Source organism: Cervus canadensis, chromosome 23, assembly GCF_019320065.1.
Source record: "Cervus canadensis isolate Bull #8, Minnesota chromosome 23, ASM1932006v1, whole genome shotgun sequence".
Classification (NCBI taxonomy): Eukaryota; Metazoa; Chordata; class Mammalia; order Artiodactyla; family Cervidae; genus Cervus; species Cervus canadensis.
In genome coordinates this window covers 20,619,597-20,638,394 of record NC_057408.1, presented here as the reverse complement: position 1 = coordinate 20,638,394, position 18,798 = coordinate 20,619,597, and the positions used below count along the sequence as shown (strand labels likewise).

At 38.5% G+C, this 18,798-nt stretch overlaps 1 protein-coding gene across 3 annotated transcripts in view; it reads left to right on the top strand.

The window, feature by feature from the left end:
* Positions 1-18,798, top strand: part of ZNF407 (zinc finger protein 407) — a 374,140-nt gene that overhangs the window by 159,042 nt on the left and 196,300 nt on the right. The gene's annotated exons all lie outside the window — the stretch shown is intronic.

Here is an 18,798-nt window from a genome sequence, read left to right as displayed (position 1 = left end):
GTCAGAAACTGCATGGCACAGTAAAAATACAAGGTTTTATAGGTATTTCTTCTTGTTTTACAAATTCTGAACTGTTGCATTTTCTGATGACCTTCTGGTTGTTATTCATCTCTTCCTGTTTGTTTCTTGATGAGGAAAATGTTTTAAAGCAGACTGCATGATTCTGAGTTTTCCTATGAAAGTTATGAAGGAAGGAAAAAAAGGCAAGAAGGAAAATATTTAGTATAATTTAACGTGAGGAATATAACCAATCTGTGTTTGACTTGGGAGGCTTTTCACAGCCTATTGTGCAGAGATGAGGCTTTTTTATTATTTCTCCCCTCCCCTCCAGTGGTGTGTGAGGTGAATTAGGGAAGATGCAATAAAAAGGTGAATCTTAAAATGAGAGAACTCTTGCAAGCATTGTTTTTAATCAGTCTTCTGAGTTTAACTGCAGAGCTGTGAGTCAGAACCCAGTTTTTGGTCTCAGTTTTGTTTTAAGGGATTATTAGTTTATGACAAAGTTCAGAATCTGATTGTGTAGTGAAGACACTATCTCTGTTGGAAGAAAAACCTTATTATTTTATATCCATAGGTTCATTTTGTGTCTTGTGAAACACGGAGAGGGAGCTTTTCTTGCTTTCAGACTTCCGTTTTTCCATAGAAACTACTTGATCTTTGAACTCCCAGAAGAATGACAGAAAATTTGAAATTTGTGTTTAGATTTATAATAGTTTTGATGCTTTAAAATTAAAATAATTTTAATCTCTTACTTGAGCTAATAGTTTACTGTTTTTTGTTACATCTTCAAATGTATTAAAATACAGTAATGCAGTTAACATCAAATCATAATGAAAATTTGTTAGTTAAAGGCTATTTCAGTCTATAAAACTTTGATTACTAGGAATTTAGCTGTGATTTTATGAGCTTTCCCATATGATTGCCCACAAATTTTTATGTTGACTAAAATTGTAAATTGTTTAAACTGTTCAAACAAATTACTTAGCAATTAAACCTTCAGCAAAATTGTAATTCATTTAAAATTTAGCACAGAGGTTTGAATCTCTTTCTGAGGAGAATAACTGAACATAATAGTGAAATATGCAAATTCAGTGTTTTGCATGAACTGTTTCCCACAGGACAAACACATTCCCAGCACTGGGGAAAAGAAAGCTTTTCTGCTAATGGGAAGTGATTTTGTAGTAAGTGATCACATGTGAGGATTCCTGTTTTTGAATTTTATCTAAATTTCATTGTTTGAAGCATAAAGTTTTTAAATTTGGGTTTCATTCCTCATATGTAGCACTTCAAATTTTAATACTTAAACTCACATGCAACTGAAGTCAGGTACCATTGATTTATCTTAGGTGTTACTTCTTATGCTGACAGTCGCATAACCTGAGAACACTAAAAAGAGTAAGTTGGACACTGGTGCCAAAAATAGCTTTTAGAAAGTGTTTATTCCTGTTGGTTTCTCTAGATAGAGACAGTGATGATGTGCTCATGTAACGTATGCTTCAGCCCCATGCTGAAATGTGTGTTGTTTGGATTAGTGTGACGTGGTCGCCTGTTAACTAAGGATTTCTCGTGTGGACCTGCCTCGGCGCCCCAGTGCAGCAGTGGCGCAGGGATGCGTTCCAAACCTGATTTACATATTCAAATTAGTTTTATGTAGAGTGTCACTTTGAGGTTCTATTTCAACCGTGTTGCCATTCTTGACAAAAATCTTTATTTTTGATCTCTTTACTAGATTGTTAGCCAAAGCCTGCCAATGCCATTACTTTATTATTACACTTTAGTTTTGGCTAGAAATATGGTCTAAATTAATCACTCATTTCATTGAATCCTCATGATTTTCAGTGACCTTAGTAACAATGCAAGATTGCTGTCATTAAGGAGAGTCAGAGGAGTGTCCTTCAGTACACACAAATAAAAATAAGTACACAGGGTCTTAGTCAGATAAAAATGTTCGTGTGATATCACTTGAGCACAGAGCACGTTTAGTCAAAAGATAGAATTAACTGTGTGAGCTCAGAATGTGGTCTGTGCGTGGCCGTTTCTCTATTGTAGTTTAGATCTTCTTGTGCTGACTTTGTATGCTTTAGGACTTCTGAGTCTGCTGATTAGATTGTATTTCATTACTGTTTTAATTCAGCTGTGATTTTCTTTGTTCTCATAATACTTTTTTATTCTCACATTTTTTCCAACAAGCAAAACTTCAGTCACATTGCTCCCCGACCCCCTAGCTTTTCTAGTGGTTAAGATCATTATCTTTTCTGTTTGTTTTCTGTAGTGTTGTTTAATGAAAGCAAACTTTTTACCATTTGCCTCCTAAAATTCATGTTTTCCTTACCATTTTATGGCCTAATTAATTACTTAAGTGTTAAAGGAAATCGAGCAGTCAAAAAAAACCAGTGCAATATATATATTCACATACACACACACACATACTCATATATGCATATGTATGTTACAGTGAAGGAAAGCACCCTACCGCCAGTCTTTATCGCTTCCTGTTGGGAGCATACATCAACTCAGACCATTTTACATACTGAAATTTTTGACCAGCACCTTAGTTTGTTGCCCGCATAAAATGGAAGCCCAGTGTCACAGTAAATGTTTCTCTGTTGAATATGTTTTTTTTGCTAGATAATTTGACCTCCTTCATCCTTGTCTTACTCTCTTACTGATGAGAAAACTATTGTGTAGTATTTCAGTTTCTGATTTCAGAAACTAAATAATTATTACCGTTATTTGTAACTCAGACATAGCTTGTTAATATTCAAATTCATCATGCCAATATATATATGTAATTCTATTGATGTTTCAAAAAGTCATCCTAAAAATTTTAAGTGTTTTTCCATTCTTAGACATTTTGTTAGGTCTTGTTTTCCTTTGTTCTGTTAGGAAAATAGCTTAGAAGATAAGTAGTTCATATTTTTGTTGATATTCTGAGATAATTCCTGTTTGGGACACTTTGAAATATAATGATAATGGTGTTACATGAATCTTGTCTTGATCATCAATGATTAACTTTTTTAAAGTTGAGTATGCTGAATGATCATTTAGCTGAAAACTGCAAAATATTTAGTTTGTCATAATATTCTTTGGTCAATATATATAAGATTAATTTTATAGATTTCATTTTGTTATCCATGTGCTTACAAAAGCTTTATAAATGTGGGCCATGGAAATGATAGTTTAATTGTATCAGTGATACTCTGAGTCAAAAGAGTGTTCTGTCGAATCATTTGTCAGTGTTTCAAATTGTTATCTTATATTTTCTAAGTGTCTTCAATTATAGCTTGAAAATGAAAGGCAGTTGAATATAAGTACACACCTCTTCAACCTGTAACTAAGATACAATTTATTATTTCCACCAAAATTTCATAGCAGATACACATGAGTGTCTCTTAGTTGGTTTGCTTTCGATGCCAGCGATAGCGGTGCAGTAGATAGAAAGCAAGCATTAGTTTATGGGCTTCTCGTGGACAAGCGTTCTGCCATAGCAGCAGTGAGCACCCTTAACCTCCCCAGTCACCTCTTAAATTAACGCTGCTCCTTGTGGAAATGACAGAATGAGAGTGTGAATTACTTTGTATGAACAATAAACATTCCCAAAGTCTTCGGAGTACACAGGCCCTTCAGAATGGTATATGCACATGACCTTGCTGGAAGAAAATGCTCTTCCTTAGAAATACAGCCGTTCCTTTTCCCTTCTCATTTCATGTCAGAATCACTTCAAAAATCAAAACATTTTATTTTGAAAAGAACTTCTTAATTAAATGACTCATGCTCCCTAAAACATGGAATCCACATGTATAAGGACAAAAATAAAATTGCAGATCACATCTCTCCAAGATGCTACTGTTACCCTGCGCTAATGTCTCTTACTGAGTAGTAGCTTTTCCCACTTCTCCTGGGGGTGTAAATATATGGATAGAATTTTGTATAAATGAAAATCTTAATGATCATAATATTTCACTACTTCCTTTGTTGCATTCATACATGTGGATATTATTCTATGTGATTTTATAAATACAGATTGAATTATAATTTAGTAGTTTTATAATCTGTTGTTAATATGTATCAAGACATTACTATTTAATGGACATTTATTATGTTTCTAAATTTTTACTCTGGTAACAGTGTTATGTGTAAATCTTTTCTCAAGTTAGTAAATTATTTTTCTTGTGTAAACTCTGAAACTGCTCAAGGTATCCATATTTTGTTCTGTCTTGCACCTCATTCTCCCAAAGGGCATGGTTATTATTTTACTGTGTATATTTTAAGGGTGGAGGAGGATGATATTTTTATTTTACATATTTTATGTAACCAAATACAAAATGTGAAATTTTTAAGTAAATTTTGATTTTCTTTGCATTAGATATTTTTATTTTACATATTTTATGTAACCAAATACAAGATGTGAAATTTTTAAGTAAATTTTGATTTTCTTTGCATTAGATCAGTTTTAAAATTGCTCTTACACTCATTTCATCATCCCTTTCATTGATAATGCTTTGATAGGAGATATTGACAAATATTCTAGGTGTTTGAAATATCAAGTAGTGATTATCCAGTGAAAGAAAATAATAATGCTTAATATTTTCATTAGATTTCCTATTTTCACATCTACTGGTTTTAATGTGAACACGTTTTATCAAACTCTTGGTGTTCTAGGAAAGCATTAATAATTACCTTTGTAATTGTCAAAGGTGTAGGATAAATGTGGCAGTCTACATTGTAACACAGTGAGCTGTCAGCCAACTGTGGGTGGAAGTTTTTCCCTTGTCCAGCCTGTAAGAATACTAAAGTACCTTAAGATATCATGCCGTATAGAATTCAATAATGACAGATGAGGAATGGAGGTGATAATGCTTTTTTGTCATTGTTGTTAAATAAAACCGAGACCTTTTCTGGCTCTTAGTGGGTGATGGCTAGTGAGGTTGGGGCCCAGCTTTACAAGTCTATAATTCTTAGACAGTTTTGTTATGTGTAAACACAGGCACTCAGTCTTGCAAGTCCCATTTTGCAATGCTTTATCCTGGTCTTTAGCCATCAGACTGATGGAGGCTCCCAAGGGCCCCTGCGTGTGGGGTGGCCTTCCTGGCACTGAGATTGTCCTGGGTCTGCTCGTCCCGACGGCTTTGCCCTTGTTGGGAAGGCTCCCCTTCACCCAGCCCTGTGGTTTGTGACCATACTGCCGCCAGGCTGCTCCCAGGAGGGAGACCTGAACTCCCTGTCAGAGAAGACCTGCTGGAACTTCTTGAGTGTGTCTTTGGGGTTTCTCTGTATTTGGAACCAGGCCTGGTGGAGTTCATTTTGTACTGATAAGGAAGGTTGCACAGTGTTCACATTTTGAGAGAAACTATTTCCCTTATACATATTTACAAATTTTAAATTGATTTTCTGAAATGTTTTATATGGTTTCTCTTACATCTGACTAGATTTTTTTCTGAAATTTTAAGAGGGCAGATTTTTAAGAAATGGTCAGTCTTACCAGAAAATGTATAAGCTGTTTCTGGTTCCCTATACGAAAAGAAAGTTTGGTGTTTCTACTTGCGTTGTATTTATCTAAGAACCAGGGAAGCTGTGTTGTGTTACCCTGGATCCGGGTGTTAGCAGTGAATGGCAGAGATAATGTGGTTTTTATCAATATTAATACTTACCGGGGCACTGTTTCAAAAAGGTCAGGAATGACGGAGCGAAAAATTTTCTCGAGAATGCTTTATAACGTGTCTTGAAAACATGAAGCAATTTAACCCACTTGATTGTCCTTGGCTGCCGAGGAGAGGCCGCGTCTGGAGGGCTGGGGACCTTGCCAAGAATACAGAGCGGTAGGGCCTCCCCGGCCAGACCCGCGAGGGCTCCTCAGAGCCGCCCTGACCCCTGGCCGGGAGGGGGCTGTGGGCTGACTGAGGCGAGTCACACACGCTGCATTGTCTCCTTTCTTCCTCTGCCGTGGAGGGTACGCCTTTGCACATTTGAGTTACTTGTAAGTCATCACACATTTGTAGACTGGCCTCCTGCTTTTCAGAGAGAAACTGTTCTTTTAATAATTACACACTCAATTTTTATTGAATTGCCATCATCAGTGATTTTTTTTGGGGGGGGGGTCCTCTTAATGTTGTGGGCTTAGACAGTTTTTTGAAAATGACCATCCAGTCACAGTTTCTCTCTGCACACCACGTGACAAACGCATAGCATTACCGGGAAAGCTCATATTAATTACTTTAATTAACACGTGACTTGAGGAGTCTTAGATTAATCAGCACGTGACTCTTGGTTATTTGTACCCTTGTGGGAATTTTTCGCCACCAAATGCAAATACCAGGCTGAAAATATTGCTTTGTTTGTCTGTGGAGAGAATATTCATCGCGGTTGTACTGTACATCCAAGAAAACAGAAAGTAATTAAAATGTTGATTACTCTAGTAAATCTCCAAAATGTCCTATTATTTGTGTTTCGTATGTGCTCACATTTCTGAGAAGTTAGCTTTTGCACAACAACCTACCATGATTATCTGATCTCCTCCGGAAGGTTAGCTGAGTTGTTTCCTATATTACTTAGGAAAAAATTTCTTTTCACAATTGAAAATGTCAGCATCAATTTAAAGTAACACTAAGCATGTGCTTGCTTTCTGAATATTATCCTCCAGCCACCCTGCTGAGGATCTGGCTGTGACAGTTTGATTAGATCATCAATCCTCACTGTTAACAGCACTTTTCCTGAACACCTGGGCTGCCCGGTCACATCTGAACCCAGCTACCGTTGTTTCCATGACCCAACGTGCGCTCACCATAGCAATTTACATTATGTGTGCAAATTAAAAGTTACCTTATCACAACAGTTTACTTTAAAAAATGACCTCGTTTTCCCCCACGTTAAAGTTATGTTACAGGAGTTGCGTCTTTTCTATGATGAAAGACTCTTGTAGACATAGTCACCCGCCATGATGAAGGTGTGTTTTTTTCTTTTTATTTAGGCTCTTTCGATCAGAATCTCTAAAAATGAAAATAATCTCGTCTTTCATCTTCTTGTGCTATTTAGAAATCTGCTTTGATTGCATTTTAAAATTTTGATTACATTTTACTAGATTTAAACCTAAATAAATAATTGAATTTGTCATCTATTGCTGAAAATCTTTCTGCTTTCTGCTCCTAAATTCTCCACTTGAACTGTCACAATGGTCTGATTTATACTTTCCTATTTATAGTCGTAGCAATAGAGATAAATACCCACTTACATTTTCAATGCAAATTGTTTAGTAGCACACTGCAACATAAACACACTGTTAAATCTAGCATTATCAGATTTTTTGGTACCATAATAATCTTTTGTTTTTCTCACAACTTTTCATTTATATAATGAGGGGAGGAAAATATAAAAAATATCATCATTAAAATTTATAACTTTGGTGTAGAGGCCTGACTTCTATTACTCAAGCAAAGTTTTACTGTGCAGTTAAGTTTAAACAATATTAAATGTTTCTACCTAATATTGGTAGAGACAAAGAAGAGTCAAATATAAATTGTAGCTTCTGTTTTAGCTGGAACTTACTATTGTTTTTTAGTTTTTAGTTGTTTATTATTTTAAGGCACATATGAACTTTGTATAAGCATGTCAGAGCAGTGTGTTGTTTTGGTGAGAAAATCATATCATCTCTCCCTGATTTCTCAACTTTTTAATTCTTTCCTTCTTTCATGTTTAGTGGAAGAGCATGTGGGTGTGTATATTAAAAAGGACTTTTCCTGTTTCTGATACACTACTCTTGTTTTCCCAAAGATGTAAATCTTTTGGAGTCATTAATATTTCTCATCCTTATTTTTAATGGCCTATTACTTCATAGGACATAGGAAACTGTTATTAAATAATACTCAGTATTCAAAAGTAAGATTGTGCTTTGTCGAGCTCAAAGCCACCATGTGTGTGGCTAGGTTTTCTGCAGTGAATGAGCCGTAGTCTCCTAGAGCCAGGACACACACGTCCCAGCTAAGCTGCCTCTCTTCCTTGGACCTCAGATTTTCATTAGCATGGCTAACGTTCAGAACAGGATCTTTGTCATCTCTCAGAAAGTCTGTAACCGTTGTGAACTCCCAGGCATTTGACAGTGGCACAATATGATATGTTGAAAGTTCATTTGCTTCCTAAGCGGTTGACCTAGTTTTAATTCAGTCTTTTCTCTATCCAGCTGTGTGACCTTGTGTACATTACTTTAAATCTTGGTCTCTGTCTATGCATATGTGGGATTCTAGAAAGAAAGTGAGAGCCAGGGTAACAGCACTTGAGTTCCGGTCGTGTCCATCAGTAGCTTTATTTCCTTGGGCAAATCTCTTTGACTCTCTGAGTCTTAGTTTCATTATCTGTAAAGCTGATGTGATAAGATGTAGACTATTGTGAGGATCAAATGAGATAATAAGTGAAAAGCACTGTAAGGGAAATAAAATAGCAACTATGTCATAATGAATAAGACTCTAGCATAGAATTATTAAAATCTAGTACCTGAGTTGTAATCCTAAAACAGCCATCTTATGAACTGATGCAACCTTAACCAAGTCATTTAATTTCTGATACTCAGGTTATTGAACTAAAAATACGGGGAAGGACTCTTTCGAAATTTCCAAAAGGAGTCGAGTAGATGAGGTTCAGTGTGTAAGTGGCATCGCTGGGGTTGATGCAGAGGAGGTGCTTCACACGTGCGTGTCACCTGTACTTGATGTGCGCGTCCATGTAACACGGTTTACTGATGCCCAGCCTGGCTTTAAGTTCTTGGAGCGGAGTGCTGAGCAAGGTAAAGATGCTCTTCTGGTGGAAAGTCAGAAAGTGCGCAAGCCAGTAAACATTTTAGAAAGCTGAGTGCTGTGGCAGGAGTGGCCGGGGCGAGAGGTCTGGGAGTGACAGTCACAGCGGTTAGGATTATAGACTGTTCAGGCAAGGCCATCCCCAAAAAACGTTTTGTAAAAGCGCCCTTGAGAAAATTGTAGACTCACGTGCCACTGTACGCAGATAATGAAACTAAGACTCTTTGTTATTTCTGAGGCACTGTGAGTAGAAACTTGCATGATGAGCAGGAACGTGTCAAAGCGCGTTCTAGGCAGAGGGACTAGGGAGTGCACACTCTGAGGTGTGAGCCCAGGGAACCTTGGGTTTGCTGAGCGGGGTCCCTGTGGCTGGGCCCCGTGCCCCCGGAGGTGCGAGTGCTGAGCACGGCCAGGCCACGGGCTGATCACACGGGCCTCGGGAAGGTGCGGGGAGGCTTGCTGCACTTGGCGCCGTGGGTGTGCGTGGGGAGGACTTGGGAGAGCGGGCAGCACTCTGCATGGTCACTCTGGTTGCATCACAGGGCGCTGCCCCAGGTCTCCTGGAGTAATTTTTCAAAGATCTCGATACCACCCGCTCCCTCCACCCCCCTGCTGAATCTTAAATTGGACTTTAGCATTGTTTTCATCCTAAGTGTAGAAAGTTGTGCAGGATGTAATTTCTAGTGTATGGTAAAAGTTGACATTGTAAAATATTATTTATGCCGCTTAAAAATACATCCCACAGACTGTTAGTACCGTGGTGATCTGACGCACTCTATCATCCATTTAAAAGATGCATGACGAAGCTCTTCTCCAACCGTCAGAAAATTTACGTTCGTTCTTCTTCTTGAACTCATAGATCTTTCCCACTTCCCCCAGAGATGTTTTTATGGTTTTTATGTGTGGAAGTATTTTAATGATCATCCCATCATGTGTGTGTGTGTGTCGGGCTTCCCAGGGGGCTCAGTGGTAAAGAATCTGCCCGCCATTGCAGGAGATGCAGGTTTGATCCCTGGGTCTGGAAGATCCCTTGGAGAAGGAAATGGCAACCCACTCCACTATTGCTTCGGAAATCTCATGGACAGAAGAGCCTGGCGAGTTACAGTCCATGGGGTGGTGAAGAGTCAGACACGACTTAGCAACTGAACAATAGCAACATATGCATGTCCATTTACACGCAGTGAAATAGGGTTAGTTTTTAGAATGTCTGGCCGTTAAGCTCTAAATGTTCATTGGATTATTATTTTAATGTGTATTACTGATACCCAGTTGATTGAAACTACAAAAATTGATAAATTATTAAACATATAAAGTATAATGTCATTGGAATTGCATCTCTTATTGAGATGAAGAGGGTTTTAAAAATTTCAATTCATGTTCCCGTGGATGACTGTTATTACTTCAACAGAACGAAACACAGTCTGGTGGGAATTAATAGAAAACATAAATGATATTGAGATACTATAACTGTGTGGCTTAGAAAGAAGTTCTAATGATTATTAGGTACATTGTTTATACATTATATATGTTTCTCTATTGTTTATATCATGCCATTTTGTAGGATCAATTATTCTATTTTAAAAAGTTAATCTAATTCTAATGAGTGCATGGTTGGAATGGTTAAGTTTGCAGAAAAGTTTCCGATGAATGGATAGATGTATGCACTTAGCTAAAAGTTATAGAATATTCTTTATGTAAAAATTAATAGTAAAGTTCCTCCTACTAGTTTGAATAAATGCTTAACAGAATATATTTGTTGAATTATCTCTGAGAAATGTCTCTTGTACTGATATAGTATTGGTCTCCTGGAAGTAAATGTAGAGTCTTCTATTTATTTCTTCTTTCTTGAAATCACAAAAAGTAAACACCTGAGCCAGACTGAGGTGTGTGGATGAGAGTGCGCGTTCTCCTGCCTCGTCATGAGGACTTTTTTCTGTGACACATCATCTCCCGGGATGAAGCGAGAGCCGCGGCAGCCCCGCTCTGAAGAGCCCATGGGTCTCTGCTGCGGTTCTTGCCTTAGTGAGCTGGGGTTCCATTCGTGTCAGTTTCCTACCTGTGCTCTGTTTGCTTTCTCTCCTTAACAAGTGATGTCAGTCATCAATCATCATTCAGGATGATGAGGCAGGATCTCTGGGCAGAAACTAGAGATGCCTCCCACCATCCCGTCGACATGTACCTGCACTTAGAACGTTTGATTTAGGCCAAGGGTCCTGTGTCCCTTTTCACAGAAATATGTACATACAAGGGAAGCCTGTAAGTTCTGCTAGGTTGGTGGTGCCTTGGTTATCAAAAGGGCTTCTTTCTTTTCCTGGTGACCCTTTAGCCCTTGTGAGCACAGTGCAGAAAGGGTGAGAAGGATGCCTTTCGGTGAGAGAAAGGCGGTTGTGATAGGATGTGGTCGGCGATCCCTGGCCTGTGGTTCTGCCTCAGGAGCTTTCCTCGGCAGGTCAGGAAAAGGAAGGAGAATGAAGGGAGCTGGGGGCCAGGAGATGCTGCCTCACGCCATCTGGACTCATCCGCTTCCATGTGCCCTTCGAGCCTGTAGAGATGACTTGTCACAGCATAGAGCATAGACTGGCGAGGGGAGGACATTGAGGGCAGTTAGTTCAGGTGAGAGACAGTGTGGTTTGGACAGCATGGTAGGATTGTCACATTTGGGGTACATTTTGAGAGTGGAACCAATAGCTTTTGCAGGAGGATTGATACGAGATGAAAAAGAAGAATGAAAAATGGAGTGGGTTGCTTCAATGATGATGCTCTTGAGTGAGATGCAAGAGACTGGAAGGACCACTCACTGAGAATTTGGTAATCAAGAGTTAGGAGTGGGGTACCATCAGATGTTTAAGTGGAGATGGTGGCTGGCAAGATGTGTTTGTAGTTGTAGAAGAGAAGGCAGACTCCAGGTCTGGAAGGACACACTATTAGGAGGGAGAGGCCTGTACCTGTTGTCTAAAGCTGACCCTGGGTGTAATTCCCCAGTGCACACGTGGCGTGGAGAAGAGAGGGAAGGGCACCAAGCCTTTGGAGGTCCACTTGAGGTCAGGAGGCTGGGGGGAGCTGCAGTGGATTCAGGGAGCAGCTTGTAGGGGAAGGATGGAGTGTGGACATCTTAACATTAAGCAGCACAAATATGTGGGGGAAATTAGTATTTGTAACATCAAGACATAGAACTAGGCCTTCAAATTCTTACTGCTCTGAACTGGAGTCTGTTGAACTGGATGGGTTTTGAGATTCCATCATTTCCCCGAGTCCTAGGGTTCTGTAAGGTCAGACCCACCTCTGAAGACATGCCGGGGGCCTTTGTTAAGCAGGGCTTTTCTGGTCATGCTGCTGACATGAGAACTCAGAAGTTCTTCTCTTGTGGCTGGCCTCGGTAATGTCCTCACTATCCACAGGTCATTCTGGAGAACGGGCTAAGGACCCCAGCTGCATTTCCGAGAGTGACTCCTGAGTCGCCTCCACTGTCGCACTGTTCAGTCCACGGAAGTGACCTGGCGGGGATCCTGCTTGATTGCAGTCACTTCCCTTGGGCAGTCCTTTTAGGAGTCTTTTTCCTAAAAAATATGTTTTTATGTGTTTATGGTTCTGAGGTAGATTAAAATATGGAGAGGCTTCTATTCCATGATTTATTCTATTTTTGTATTAATATTTTTAAAAGATTTAATTTCATGGTTGGTATTTTGCACATCATAAACTTTTATAGTTATTCATTTATGAATATGAGCGTTCTGGCATATAGTTTTGTATTTTTTAAGACCTTTGGAGATGTTGATGAAACCGTCATAGTTATTCTCTTGTCTTATATTTTACTTATCAAAGAAGATTTATATTTTTTCTCTGAGTAGTCTCATCAGCTGATATATTGAATTGTCTTCTTAGAATGCATCAGGATTATGCTGTGAAATCCATGTGTGTTTTAAAGCAGAGTATCATTATATAGTTATATCCTGCTCTTAGTCTTAAACTGTTAGCAGCTTGAGAATAAAGCAAATAGTGTGATTAGGTCAAATACCATGTTTGTCTTCATCTCATCCAGTGTATCAGGCAGGTGCAGTTCATAGTTTCATGTTTTTATGAGTCACTTTAGTTTTAATTTTTCACACTGCGAATGACCTGGGGGAGGAGATGGGCTCCGGTCCTCAGCCTGGCCGAGGAGGGCTCGCTGTCTCTGGAATCAAGGTTCATCTAGTTCCGAGGGTCCCGCTGCTTCCCTGCTGTGGCAGGGATCGAGGAGGCTGTCGCCATGGGGCGTGGCTGCTCCAGTCTTATCCAGAGGTGGAAGCCCATGGTTTTCAGAAAACTTTCTACCAGTTTTGTTAATGATTTGTTACTAAATCTTTAGGATAGTATTGAAAGAATTCTTAATAAATGGAGTGATGCAGTAAAGTGATACGGGAAGGAGTTTTTTGCATTGGCTGCATGGGCTCCAGCCTTCCCTTTTTACAAGAATGTGTTGTTTCTAGTCATTTTACTGGAAACATGTAAGTAACAGTAAGTAACATTCATACAGGTAACATTAAGAGTAACATTAAGAAAAATTCATATAGCAAATATTTTTCTTTACTTTAAATGGCTGTTATTCATTTTAAAAGATCCTAAATTTTGCTTATTTGAACTTTTTAAAACTCGATCAATTTAAATGTAAGGTTTCCAGTGAAGCATAAAGTCATTTGGTTTGCTGAAGAACAATCAGTGAGACTTTTATCCTCGATCACAGTTACCAGTGTCCTGAATGTCATTCTGGATAATTACAAACACAGAAATGAACAAACAAAAAAATATATTTTATTACCAAGCTGGATTTTTAGGGAATACATTTTTAAAAATACCTTTTAAAAATGATGTGATCTGATTGCACAAATAATTCTTACTTATGTAATTTAGTGAAACTTTTAATTTTATGTTTGCATCTTTGTTGAAGAGACTGAAATCTCCCGTCAGTGGTTTATTCTATAGCACTTTTCATGTTCCCTTCACTTAGATATGGTCTGGTCCTCTCGGCGTCCTTGATAGCACACATTTGCAAATTATCCACATTTACTTTGTTTAACAATTTTTCTAACTTTGTATTGTGAAAAAATTTTGAACATACAGATGCGTTAATGGAAAGCACTGTGATTGCTGTTCCCTGACCACTCAGCCCAGCATCTGCAGGACTGTGTCTTATCTGCTTTCATCCCCATCTTCGCTCTCATATCCCCTCCCCATGGGCAGGAAAAAGCCAATTTTATTTAATTTTGGGGGGTTTATCCTTCTCTTGTTTTAAACCCAAGCAAATATGGAATATATTGTATTTTGAGGTTCAAAACCTTAACTAAAATTTTCTTTTTCAAAGTACTAATCAGTTAATAACATTCATTTCCCATGATCATTAATGTCCTTTATATAAGAGATCTCAGGTATCTCTTGACTTTCTGCTTTTGCATTCCAGTCCCCTATGATGAAAATGACATTTTTTTTTGGTGTGTGTTCTAGAGGGTCTTGTAGGTCTTCATAGAACCATTTAACTTCATCTTCAATATTAGTGGTTGGGGCATAGACTTGGATTACTGTGATAAATGAATGGTTTGCCTTGGAAACAAACAGAAATCATTCCGTCGTTTTTGAGACTGCAACCAAGTACTGCATTTTGGACTGTACTGTTGACTTTGAGGGCTACTCCATTTCTTCTAAGGGATTCTTGCCCACAGTAGTAGATATATTGGTCATCTGAGTTAAATTCGCCTATTCCTGTCCATTTTAGTTCACTGATTCCTAACATGTTGATGTTCACTCTTGTCACTTCCTGTTTAACCGCTTCCAACTTATCTGGATTCGTGGACCTAACATTCCAGTTTCCTATACAGTATTGTCTTTACAGCATCGGACTTTGTTTCCACCACCAGTCACATCCACAGCTGGGCATCATTTCTGCTTTGGCTCTGTCTCTTTATTCTTTCTGGAGTTATTTCTCCACTCTTCTCCAGTAGCAGATTGGACACCTATCGACCTGGAGTGTTCATCTTTCAGTGTCCCGTCTTTCTGCCTTTTCATGCTGTTCGTGGAGTTCTCAAGGCAAGATTAATAAGTAATTTGGTTAAGTTGAAACAGTCAGATATTGGAATGACGAGTTGAACAAAGTCAGATCAGGCCTAAAGCCTGTTTCTGTCTGTTGTCTCCGGCTGCCCGTGGAATCCTGACTCCAGCCCTCTTCTGCTGCTGCGTCATGTCCATAACCTGTGTCCTGTCACCTGTTTCCACCTCCCTGTAAATTCAGAATATGACTCTAATATTTTAGAGTCTTCTTACTTTACTGTGTTCATAGGTTATTACTGCCACAGCATGAGTCTTGCTTGCTTACTACACAAGGGTGTGCCATGCCCCCTAGTAACATGGAGTGCTTTATATGTTGTTCCCATGCCTCACACTGTGTGCCCAAGTGCCAAATGCATTTACTTCTCCACACAAATCCTTTGGATTTTTTATGCTCACCGTTATGCATATTCTTGATTGAAAGATGTAGAATGTTCTGGAAGCTATTTTATGAAAGGTCATTCTTAGATTTGTTGCTGTCCTGCTGCCCTGTGGCTTGGTCCACCCAATTAGAGACACCACTTTGCTTCTACGTAATCATCCTACTGATATATGCATGTTTCTATGGCTGTTGTTGAGTTTGAGTAGGTGTGGGAGCCAACCTCTGACTAAGCCTCCCGTCAGGTTCACTTGGTGGAAGGACTGAGTGGAACTTTCTCCACATCTCACATTTTCATTCTCAGTTCTTTTCTATTGAAAACTTTCTTCTTATTTCCTGATGCTTAGGTTTATTCTTGCCTTTTCTTACTAATTTTAGTGTCCCTAGTCACAAATAACGCATTTAAAAAATTACTTTTCTGTTAATTCAGAGTCTGTCTTTTTTGCAAAAAGTGATTTTACTAATTCTACTAAACAAAAATTCAGTATACATGAAGACAGGCATTTAAGTGCTTTCTCTAGGTAGTACACTTAGAATAAAATAAATGTTATAGTATTTTTACAGTGTTTGCAGAGCTCAATATGGAAATTATTTTTCCTCATATGACAGGTGTATGATGGTATTTTTAGTTAAAAATGTAGGAATTGTTGTCTTTTCCATGAAATGGAAATAGCATATAGGTAATTCTTTTTTTTTTCTTTCTAAATTCTATTTCTACAAACAAACGAGTTTGAAATTCTTTCTAAATGGTTATAATTCTTGATCTTGTTACCAATCTTCCGTTTGTTATTTTGCCTCACTTTGTTGGTTTTCTGTTTGGTGGCTTTGATTTATTTAATTCTTGAACTTGATGGTGTACAAGATGAAAAACACTTTATTTGTATGTTTAACTCAATAATGATGTGATCAGATATAGGATTTGTCAGTTAAATTTATATCCATAAAACTCAGTAAGCAGAATATTATTCTAATAAGTATATAATCTAATTGCTGAAAGTATTCTGCATTTTAACATGCAAATATATTAATGGTTTTGACTTCTGGTCAATATTTGTGTCAATAAAGACACAAGCCTATTCTAAAACCGTGGATAAAATTTATGTACCTAGACACTAAGTAAGGAATTGCTTTCTCTAGACCTTTATCCTGTTACATTCCTTTTCCTTTTCACTGTCAAATTTACTAAAGACCTCATTGATTCTCTTAGACGTTTGTGTGCTAAAATCCATCTCTGAATAAAATCTCATCGCTGTTTTATGTTAATTATTTTTAGGGTTGGTTTTTCATTGATCTGAAGGCTTAGTGTGCTCAGACATTCTAGCAAGCACCGCACTCAGTCTGCAGAGTCCGCAGGCCAGCTGATCCAGCACTGGTACAGTTGGTAGTAAGCGCTGTCGCAGGGACCCCCGGGTGTCACCCTCACCCCCTTCAACAATCCGGGTTTCCGATTCTTTATGAGCAAGAGTTGAAGGACTTTGCACCTTTTCTATAGTCTTCATACTGTGTCTGAATGATGACCTGATACAAAACATACTAAATGTTTCTGTATTACTGTTGTTCCTCTTATTTCGATGAAGTTAATGTTCTGAATTCATTTTATCAATATGTCCGACACTTCCTCTAACTTGGTTCTTGGGTTGGCAGTTGTTCGTAAAAATGACATCATTGATCTTTAATGTGCAAAAATACTTGTAATAATATGAGTATAAAGGAGTGACTTTGGTTGTAGTACTGTTTTTGTTAAATACAAATTGCAAATTACATAGTACACTTTTATACCTCACTATGGCATTTACTTATACTTTTGTATTAAAATTATTTTAAGGCATTCATTTAGTAATATTCATGTTTGAATATTAAATATATATTTTAAGAAAGATTACATACATACACACATTGATTAAGACCTGTGTGCTCAACATACCGTGGTGGTGGGTTGGGGTACATGAAGGTAATGCTGAAAGTAGGAAATACTCCCAAGAAGCTGCAGTGTTGAGCAGGAAGTATTTTAAGGGTGATCATGAAGTATATTTCACAGTGTATTTGTACAGACCATTTAAAAGCCAATGATAGATTCTAAAGCTCCTCTGAATTTTAAAGATGTAGGATTGTGGGTTACCTGTAGACTCATTGGCAGTATTAATCATATTATGTGTCTTAATTGGGCAGTTTATATATTGGCTCAAAATTTTATTCCCAGTTGTCTTCTTTTATGTTTAAAATGTGTAAGGGCAGTCCTCTGTAAGATGATAATTTCTCAGTGGGTAGATTTGTTACACTCACCCAGCTTGGAAACGTGAGCTGACTCTTGACCTCCACGTACACATGGCGTCCACATCCCACACTTGCAGAGTTTGGTTGGTCACCCGGTGCCCACATCATCTACCTGAGTTGGTCACAGACGTCCAGGTGGTGGACCATGCTGACGATGTGGGGACATGTCTGTCCCGTGTGGTTCAGCATGTGCTTCAATGGCTTGAACCTGTGACTGTTTTCTTTGGGTCAGATCCCCCCGACACTTGATTTATTAACATGAATTGCTCTTCAGTTCCCAACATGACTACCTTTCTTTGTTATTTTGGGGCTTCCCTTTTAACTCAGTTGGTAAAGAATCTGCCTGCAATGCAGGAGACCCCGGTTCAATTCCTGGGTTGGGACGATTCCCTGGAGAAGGGATAGGCCACCCACTCCAGTGTTCTTGGGCTTCCCTTGTGGCTCAGCTGGTAAAGAATCTGCCTGCAATATGGGAGACCTGGGTTCAATCCCTGGGGTGGGAAGATCCCCTGGAGAAGGGAAAGGCTACCCATTCCAGTATTCTGGCCTGGAGAATTCCATGGACTGTATAGTCCATGGTGTCGCGAAGAGTCGGACACTTGATTTATTAACATGAGTTGCTCTTCAGTTCCCAACATGACTCCCTTTCTTTGTTGTTTTAATCTGTATCTCATGTACTTTGTAGTGTTTATTTCTGATGTGCTTCATTTATATATAATATGCCCTCAGTACGTGTTCATCAGTTTGAATTTGAAGTTTTTGCATCTGCATATCGAATGGCTATTTGCAGATCTGTTTTTTAGGTTATCAAAAGAAATTTTTTCACTGTAATACTTCCCTTGCTCTGACTAAAATTAGCTAAACTTCTTTTACACACAGATGTATTTTAATTCAGCAGCTGCCTTCTTACACATTTTTTTAACACGTTTTGTCTAAATCAGAAATCTGAATGCAAAATACAGCACAGAGGAATATCACATGTATTTATGGCCCTCTCTGGAGGACTGAGGAGTAGATAACATTCATTCTTGTGGCTAGTTTCCAACCTTGACAGTCATTATTCAATACATTTCAATAATGTAACTTTAAAACATATTTTTCATTGTATGAAGGCCACTGAACAGGAAAAAAAATACTAAATGTGAGTAAAGACTGAAGCATTTTGGCGTGACTCTTGATAAATGATAAAGGAAATAATTTCTCTCTCCCTCTCCGTCTCCCTCCTGCCCTTCTGGACCGAGACGTGTCACAGCTGGAGACGCAGCTTGGCTGTGACATGCCTTTCAC